The 10,000-nt window shown below is 50.1% G+C and overlaps 1 protein-coding gene across 7 annotated transcripts in view; it reads right to left on the minus strand.

Annotated features, from left to right (window-relative positions):
- The window catches only part of LOC125956845 (diacylglycerol kinase 1), a 62,113-nt gene that overhangs the window by 34,061 nt on the left and 18,052 nt on the right, over nucleotides 1–10,000 (minus strand). The window lies entirely within an intron of this gene.

Here is a 10,000-nt window from a genome sequence, read left to right on the forward strand (position 1 = left end):
AGTCAAACGTCACTTGAGCGCACGAATCGATTTATCTTTCTCAATTGTGATTGATTGCTTGCACAGGTTCGTCCACACTCCACCGAGCGACCAATCGCACCCAAGGTTTTGGATGCAGCCAATTCCGAACCGTGCTGGCGGATTGGAGCGTCGCTTCACGCTACTTCAATCTCCCGAACATCGATGACACAGGAAGGCAGAAAGTGGAAAAAAGATTAAAAAATAGAGGGAGAAAGCGAAGAATATCGCGAACAATGCAATCGGATCGAATGGAAAAAGCGGCGATTCCGATCGCAAGTCATCCGCAATGACGATGATGTTAAATTTTTGATGACGTTGTCAACTCATCGAGCATTACACGGATGTTACAAAACCCATCTTCAACTGTCGGTTTAAGGAGGGGGCAGCTTACAATGGCAACAGTGCTCATCGTCAGTGAGCCGGAATGCGGACTGATAAACATTGCACCAGCAACATAATATCGCATCGATTCAATCCTTCGGCAACGGTGTACGGCATAATGCTTCAGAGATTATCCATTCATCACCGGGGGGAGCATAGGATCCATCTTCATGCATCTTCACATACACTTTCTGATCCACATGTTCATAACTTTCCAGCACGATGAGTTCGTGACCCAACTCCGGAGAACAAATCGGCGAAACGAAAGATTAACTTGCTCTCCTTGGTCCATGGCCAGCACAGCCAAGCTGCAGCTTTACGTCCGAAAGCTAATAAATCAATACTTAGCTCCACGTCATGGACATCGTGCAAAGTCGTTGTGTGCCGGCTGCATCCACTGCCGGCCGCTGAAGGGTGCGGATGGGCTTCATGAAAGCTATTTTTGGAATCCTTCTTTGGTCTACCTCATTCACCGCACTTCATCCTCCTTTTCCATCACGTAATGCAAAGCAGTTTTCTCGTTAGTAGCTTCAAGCGAGATGGGTTAAGGAAAGGTCGTCATGTCATGGCGAGTAACTCAAGGAGCAGCAGTAGCAGCTCTCTTATCTATTCGCTCTCACGCCGTCGAATCGATTTCGCTAATCCGCCACCAGCCGCCGACAAGCCATTTGCCTATTTTTGGCAGCACACCGATTCCGGCTTTCGAAGGGGGAAAATGTAAAGAAAAACCAATGACTCACGGTGATCTTCTGCTTCGTCTTCGTGCTCCGCCTGTGTGCCGGTCGGTTGTCGGCATTGGAAGATAATTTAATTTTCTTCTCAACCTCCTCACTGACTCCTTTCATCTTTCATTTCCAATGCATGGAACCGCGTGCCGGCAAGTGGTTCATTCAAGTGTTTTTGTCTCCCTTTTCGGGTGGGAGAAATTGATGGAAAACGTGAATTCCCCCTCCCTCCCTGCTTTTTGGTAAAGGTGAGTGTTATAGGCACTAAGAGCTTGCTTCCTGTGCACTGTTTGAATCTGACAAACAGATTATCAAAGGGGTATATTACTCAACTACTGCAATCAAGCGCTGCTCCGTGAGACGAAAACTGACATCCACAATCAACGTGATTGATTTCGGTTCCTATTTGCCGTAGATGATGGTGCATGAAATTGGTTGTGGTTCATGTGTTCCAGGGAACACGGTTCAGAGAACCTGAGGTGCTTCATTAGTGCTCCACCATGAAGTCATGTCTTCATGGTGATAACGTGCAGCTTCATTAAACTACAATTTAGCGAATCTGGAAACTAATAAGCATCGAAAGCAAATAGACTGTCAGTTAAGCCGCGTTTGGGTCTGATAACCTGGTACGTATTGAAGGATCAAACTGAACGCGTAACGACAAGTACACCAACGAAACTGCCTCGAGTTAAGACACCTATCACGGCACCGTGCCCCGTGCACAACACAACATCAAACGTGACCTGCATACGTTCGACTACACGGATTCTCGTGTCCTATCTGGCGTCATGCAGCAAACGGAGGGGGAGGAAACTATCACCAATGAACGAGACACTCGTTTTCGGTGTGACTTTTCCTCGGACCGTGGAGAGCGTGCCATTAATGTACCTTTAAAGCTCTCGAGATCGTGGCTTGTCGATGGTGTAGTCGTTACATAAATCAAGCTACTTGCCGCTTGCTTTTACCATCCGTGGGTGTGTCACCGGTCGGTGTCCAGCCAGAAACCGCCGGCCGACTGGAGCCCGTCGCACGGATAACGACTTGAAGACATTCATCAACCGCCCCTTTTTGGGTTGGGTTGGGCTCGCTGAATGGTGCGCCACGAGGTGGTTTGGCCAAAAATTATCTATTTATCGAGCGAGCGAGTGTGCGAAGGAAGCCAGTTCGTTCCCGACCACAGCGTTTGTGGTGGGAATGTAAATGAGAAGCACGATGGAAGTTTTGTTTTCCAACGAGAGTAATGTATTTATCCGCTCCAGTAACTCTTAGGCAACACCGATCAGTACCGATCGCAATCAACAGTTGAAGTAGAAGATAAAAGACAAATGAACCTAATAGATATTCTAACAACAACCCTCATTGAGTTGCTAAAGACTTACTTGCTTTTTTTGTTAAGTAATGTCCATCCTGCCTGCCTAAGAGCCACTGGATGGCCATCCTTGGTTCACTGATCTTCATGAAGGCCCCGAAGGACACGAGGACCATCGCGACGTCGTGTCGAGCATGTCCCTGTCGGGTCATATTTCATGGAGTCGTAAATTGACAGTCACCATCAGCTCTAACAGGCGACTCATTGTATTCTCACAACACGAGCCAGTCTGAGGGCTCTGGTCCCTGTTCCCTCTTTCTCATTCGCTTGTACGTGCTCCTTCGTAGTCCCTTACTAAACCAACTCGCCGCTACGACGGTCTGGCAGACGGATGACTCCACTCTAGAGCGTAATCCTCCGCGCAATGGTCCTCACGATCGGCTCCAATCGTCGTTGACTCACTCGACTAGATCTTCAGTTCAGTCTACCAAATTCAGAAACTGAAGAAACGAAGCGAGAGAATGACAATGCAGTCAAGCGTCTGAACATTGCTGCAACGCCCAGGAGTTCGGTGGTTTGTGAAATCGTTAGAAGCTTAACCGCGGGAATTCCATGCACCACCCGCAAATCGCAATCGTTTCATATTTATGATGACTGGTTCTTCTTACCGATTATACCGGGTAGCCCCCAAAGGGAGGGTTATCGTTAGTGTCGAGTGATTTTGGGTTTCAGTAGATCGTTGCACCGACACGCGGGTGCTGCGATGTTGGCGCTTAAGGTGCGAACGGCGCTGAATAATTCCGAATAAAGCTCTCCTCTCGGCGCAGATTTCAATATTTGAACAAACAATCTCGGCCCAAACGGTCGAAAGAGGAATGGAAAATATTTGCTTTTCCTCCTCGTATCAGGTAATGTTGGGGGGTGTTTTTTGTTGTTGTGTTTGTTTGTTTTCGTTTCCACCTCCAAGTCTCGCGTACTGCGCGTCTTTGAGCGCTCTTCAAAGCAACAAGATGTTCGCCTGTTTCGCGCGATGATCAAAGACAAACCTTGCGATCCCTAAAGTGCATAGCAGCAGTTACACCATTGTACATTGCGTACATATGCAAATGTGTCTCGGCCTCGGAGAATGAATAATGAAAATGGTGCTCTCTCTCACTCTCTCGCGCTCTCGCTCTCGTCGGTGACCCAATCGTATCGAACGTAAATCAGCTCAACAAGTCCATGCAAATCATGCTGCGGCTCTAGTGTCGCACCATCATCATCATCATCATCATCGATGTCGTTGTCGTTGTCGTCCTCGTCATCACAGCTGGAATTGTACCTTCAGCTGCGATTTACATACGGATGCGCGTAATCCAATCGTACGGCAGACGCGTTCGCTCACCCGCACGCTTACCTGCTTTGTTGAATATTTATGAACACATTTTTCCCGCGTACCAGTGCCAAAGCTCCATGACGGGTCCGGCCAAACTGTCACCACTCAATCTTGGGCAGTGAGGCGAGATAACCTCATTCGGGGATACCCTTATCTTCTCCCGCTAGATACGGCCCCAAACCTGAGAGTTGCGTTATCAGCCAGGAGCCACAACACAACACAAAAAAAAAACTACTACAACAAATCGGATAACCCCGACGTCAGACACGAAACCGGATATTTACCTACGAGTGCTTTGACCACAGTCGTAGGGTTGGCAACTGGCAATCCAGTTGTCCGCCTGCTTCAAAGGGTCTCTCGGGAAAGGGAAGTGTCGCAACCTGTCCGGGACGGGACCAGAATCGACTCACAAAAAGACGGGCACGGGAATGGAAGGTGAACAGAATCGAGATACGAATGAAAATAACTATTTCCCAGCGGAGTGTCGAGCGGCTCTTGAATGCTGTGCATTGACCTACTGTAGCGTACGCCTTCAGGTGGCTTGTTGCTTCCACTCAAGACTCCAGCCCGAGCGCTCCACCAGGGTTCCGTGGAAATGTGAGTGTTCTTTTTTTCCCTATTTTTTCCCCCCTTTGCGCCTTTTTTCCTTCATTATTATTCAACCGGAAAACCGCTTCAACCATCGGGAGACGGGTTGGACAACGGGTCGGAGGACAGGAGGTAACCTTTTCGTTGCTCAGAAATTAACTATTGTGTGCCGTCCTTAATTGACGTCACTGAGGTGGAAAAGTCGGGTCGCAAGAATACCTTTTCACGATTTTTGTGAGGAAAAAAGAAAAGCAACGCTTTACCGGGAAACTGGGAAAAGCAGAAAAGCATCTTACTGCTGCTCGTGGTGCTGCTGCTGCTCATGGTCCTGATGCTGATGTCATGCATCGCTGATTGTCTCCTTCCAGTAGGGCTTTGGTAAGGCAATTCTCCGAAGCGGTCTCATACCACCACCTGGGCCTGGCGTTGCTAGTCGCCACAACACATTCGCACAATGTAAGCTCCTCTGAGGCTCAGAAAGTGCACAATGGCGATTTTATTCCCTTTCACCGGTAAGGCTGACATGCTCGCCTAGGACTCCATCTTGCACTTTGGTTCAAACAATGCACAACCGAGCTTGCGTTATGCAAAAGCTGCTACTGCTGCTGCTGCTGCTGTAGCCAGCATTAACAAAGCCACATCAGCAGCACACACACACACATCACGTATGGAAGATAATTTAGTCGGTTTTTGTAAATGCCAACCTGGCAGAAGAAGGTTAGACTGTGTCCCGGTACACAGGACCGCCTGTCTCGTCCCGAAACTAAATGCCATAATGATTGTTCATCGCAAGCGGCCTGCAACTACCGCACGATGCAGCACAAAAGTTGAATAGCGCGTGCGAGGAGGATACCGTTTTTGCAACAGTGCGCATGCCACGGAGGGGTAACGGTGAGGGGTAGGAGTGGTTTCGACTATCGGCACCTGTTGCACAATGTGGCCGCGAGACCGAGACCAGCTGTTGAAGCTTCTCCAACTCCGACTATTCCTATCCGCGAGACACAATCGATACTTCGGTCTAAAAAGTTCACAAAAGCATGGAGAATGGAGACGCCCGTCGTCGATTGCCGCCGACAGCGGCGTTTTGCCAAGTTCATTCATTATTGAACTCGTGCCAAACCACAAACCGAAAACACCGTCTGTGTTGAACGTGAGGAGGGAAATTCGTGCACGAATTCAGCAGCTGGAAGGGAAGGGGCGGCCCCCGGTTCCCGGTTCCCAGATCCCGGGATCAACGTATCAGTCGACGACGGTAATACTAATAATGGTAACACACATACAATCATAACGACCTTGTAATACTTTGCTGCACAGCCACACACACACACGGACATAGACACACAGACATGAAGAGAGTGAGATAGAGACCGCTTATATTGGCATCGGGTCATCTGTCCTGCGACGGAACATTAATTAATGGAACATGAGTTATGCGACCGAGCGAACCGATGGTACCATAATTGCCTATGGCCACGGCATCGGGAAAGGTTCAGGTTTTAGCAAGCAATTATACATGATAATTATCACGTAAGCTCTACCCCTCTTACCATCTGCGGATACATCTGAGGTCCCCGAAAGCCATCGAAATTTGGTGTATCCGGGCGTGAAACGACCGGCCACCGGTCAACGGCGGTAGCAACAAATTGGCCAATTGCAATTAGGAGGTTACGCGAGTTAGTGGGAAACGAGGGAGATGCGATGGGGGTTGATGATTAGGACAAGATGAGAGCATTGTGTAACGTTCGATTTACGATACTGTCTCGCAGGGTCTCTATTAGATTTCGATTCCCGGGTTGCCGGCCAATGGGCCGCTGGCATGGGTTTGCATCTCCACGCGCATCATCCCGGGGCGGCCAGGAAGGAATCATATTTTCCCGGTCCATAATTCAATTTGACCTTTTCCATAATTTATGTGGGGTAATTAGGATGGAGTCGAGACCAAGAGCTGACCAGTCCAGTTGCTTCTCACCGACCGAGCCATAACTTTTCATTAACTTCCCAAGTTACGGTGCTCCAAGCGCTGACGGTACAGATGGCGGCGTGTGCCAAGTACGTCGACGACACCGTTCCCCGAAACAGAGAGCAGAAAGAGAGGGAGAGAGAGAAAGAGAGCAGAAAACAAATCTCCTCGCATAATCCCTGCTTTGGCCTCACTTTTTAATTTACCTCCGCTTATCCCAACTGCACCTCGTCGTGCACACTTTGCCGTCCATGCGACATTCATTGTTTATGGCAGGGCCTGTCTAATGAAGCGGTTCCCCGGCGTGCGGGGCGTGCGAGTAAAACAGATTGTGACCCGGAAACGAGAACCCAGAAATGAGGGCGACGATGAGGGTGACCTCAAAAAGAAAAGGAAAAAGAAAAAAGTAAAAGGACGAACAAATCGTTGCCGGAAAACCCGGAAAATCGTGAGAGCGCAGCGCTGCGGCAGAAGTAACGTCGGTGGCCGCCAACCAATCGTCCCGACACCGACCGGTACCGACCGAGTACCGGCCAATACATCTTCATCAGGATGAGCGGTGTGCTGTCAGACGTTGAAAAGACGTTTCTGGTCCTTTTCCTGGGATGCCAGATCCGTTTTCTTAAGCAACACACGCATTCTTTTGGGGAGTGCGTGGAGTTGGTCAACACGATCCTTCACCCGGCAGTCACTCAAACATTAATCTCCGTTGCGCCGAAAGCCGAAAACCAGCCTTTCACGGTACACATACACTCACACACACACGTGCGAGAAGTTAAGGACACACGTGGTTTGTGGCGAGTGGATTCACCGCATCGAGGGGCTGGAGGGAGGGAGGGAGGGAAGAAGGGAAGTGGTCAGTCTGATTGACTGCATGCTGACTCCCTGGCGCAGTCTAGTCCTTCCGGTCGCCGGTCTCCCGATGTCCGGCGAGCAACCGAACGTGCGGCATTTAATTTGCATGTAATTTACCGACATGACATTTCGTGAGGCCGAGAGAAAAGGGAGTATTTGAGGAGGGAGTGAGGAAGGGTCAACCCTCCAACTCCCCACTCCCCTCCTCGCGCCGTCTCCTCTATCCCACCTTAATGATCCGATGCTCGGTGGAATAAACTGTTTGATGATAATATTATTCAACAAGTCATTAGCCACCGGAAATCGCTCCGAACCGCTTTGACCGGGACTTCAGCTCGACTCGTGTACCCCTGCTGGAGCCGTTGACCGAGACACACACCCACACACACACTGCGGAAAAACTATCTCTCCCTCCCCATCTTCCGGGCGCCCTGTGTGTGTGTGGGTTTTTTTTTGTTTCGTTGCGGATTTTCCATTTCCTTTTTCCTGTCTCGTCATCGAACTTACTTCCCAGTCACGCGATTCCGTTGTTTCCATTGTGGCCATGGAGGAGTGTCTACTGTCTGCACAGAGAGAGAGGGAGCCTTTGTGTTTTGGAAAGTCCCCGGCAGGCACCGGCTACCAACCGGCCAATCGGTTGCATAACAACGCGTTGTGCTTGATTGCGTGCTTGTACGTGTGTGTGTGTGTGTGTGTGTGATCGTCTGTGTGTCAGTGGCAGACACATGCAGGAATTAAAATGCTGGTAAAACGGCGTCTGACTAAAGACCGAACTTTATGCAAAGACCGCATTATGCTTTCAGTCTGGCACAGGTAATTTTCTCCCCCACTCTCCCCACGCTAGTGGTCGTCAAACAATAATTTCTATTTCTTTATAACATGCCGGGCGCTTCCGGGGCATCCGTGCCAACGGTGAATGGATCGTTTTTGCTATCGAAGCGAATCACAGCAAGCGTTTATTCGTCCAATTATGGACCGAGCACTCCAACTGGTGTGAAGAGAGGGAGCGGTGAAAAAAAACGTCGGAAAACTCTCACGCATAGCACGCCATGCCATGCCACGGCCATTGGCGTTTCCATGGTGTTGAGAGCCGCGCACGCAAAGAAAGCCCGGCAATTTATCGACCAATTTATCAAACTTTAAGGTTTCTTCTGATTGCCTTATCGACACGAACAGTAGACGCTAGATCTTTAAGCAGTTTGCAGTGGATGTGTGTGTGTGTGTGTGTGTGCACATGATGCTGTGTGTTGGTATTTCGCGTCCACAAAAGCGTCCACATTCCAGCCAGCAGCAAGCAACCGATCCACCGACCACCGACCACCGGCATAAAAGGTTTTACGATCTTTGCATAACGACACAATCCGATGATGTGTGCGCGCGCGCCCGCGTACCCAACGACCACACCATTGACGTCAGTCTGTGTCGTTCGGTTCGGTGCGCTGGGGGACTCCCGCGGGAGAGCCCGCACGCCCGCGAGAGGACGCCAGAAGGGTCAGACGGACGGGTCCGGCGGATCAGCAGGAGTAACCAGCGGTAATCCAGCCAGCAATGATTGACTGGAGCTGTCAGTGGCAGACGCCAGGACGCAAGGCACCGAGGATCGACCGACATGGTCCAGACAGACCAGATGGGCGGTGGCCTTCAATAGCAGCCATAATTGCTGGTAGCGCACAATCGAACGGACCACTGCACTGCACTGGAGAGGGGAGAGGGGTCAGAGGGGGGCTGCCTCTGACCATGACAGTGACCGAAGCATTTGAAAAGTGTTTGATTGCGGTGCTGGCCTCACATCTCTGCCCCCCTTCCCTTCCACGCCTCCAGGACGCGATAAAGTTTCATTCAAACGGAAAAAAAAGACGGAATCTAATTCAAATACTGGCGCACGAGTACGGTGGATTCCGGTGTCCGGCCGAATGACGCTCGCACAAAAGTTGTCTTCTCCAGCTCCGATTTTTTTTTGCCTCCCTCCCCATTCATTTCGATACAGTAGTGGTCAGTCCCGCGGTTGCGGTGACGACAATTCGCTGTCACAGGCAGTAGCAAAGAGCAGAACCAGTGAGAACTGAATCTTCCATTTTACGACCACCATCCCGTGCCATCAGGCAGCCAGCTCTTCTTTGGCTATCTCTCTCTCTCTCCCTCGACAGGGTTGATGGTAACGGCGCGATGGATAAACCAGATTAAAGATGGACGCCGTATGACATGTGTGCACAAACACACACACACACACCTCCCGGGGTCCCAAGCAAAGGAAAGAGGACAAATAAATTGTTTCCCGTCCGCCAAATTGCCGATTCAACCAAAAAAAAAACTGGCCCAAGGAGAAAGACAATGGAATGTGGCTCGGAATGTGAAAATCTCTCTTTCTCATCAACCGAAAAGGTTAAAACCCCTCAATTTGCCCAAAGTGAGGTTAGATCACCGGAATGGCTATCAACGAGGGTCCGATCCCGATTTTTTTTTCTCCGTTACCCCGCTACCATGACAACGACTCAAACGAACAGCCATCAAACCGCTTGTTGATGAAAGCCCCACCGAGGGTCACTGCGACGAATGTGAGCTGTTTTCCTCTTGGGTCCAATTACTTTAACCATCACGCGGGCCCCTTAGCGTTCCCGGTGCCATTTTTGGCCTTTCTCTCTCTCTCTCTACCGGGGACAGAGTCTGCAGTGTCTCGGCTAGGACACTAACTGGCAGGTAACAGTCGACTTTTATTGCGATTATTCTCCGCCATTAAACTGTGTAAATTTTGCACCTCCGTCAGGGGACGGAAGCGGACGGGCGCG

Source organism: Anopheles darlingi, chromosome 3 (genome assembly GCF_943734745.1).
Source record: "Anopheles darlingi chromosome 3, idAnoDarlMG_H_01, whole genome shotgun sequence".
Classification (NCBI taxonomy): Eukaryota; Metazoa; Arthropoda; class Insecta; order Diptera; family Culicidae; genus Anopheles; species Anopheles darlingi.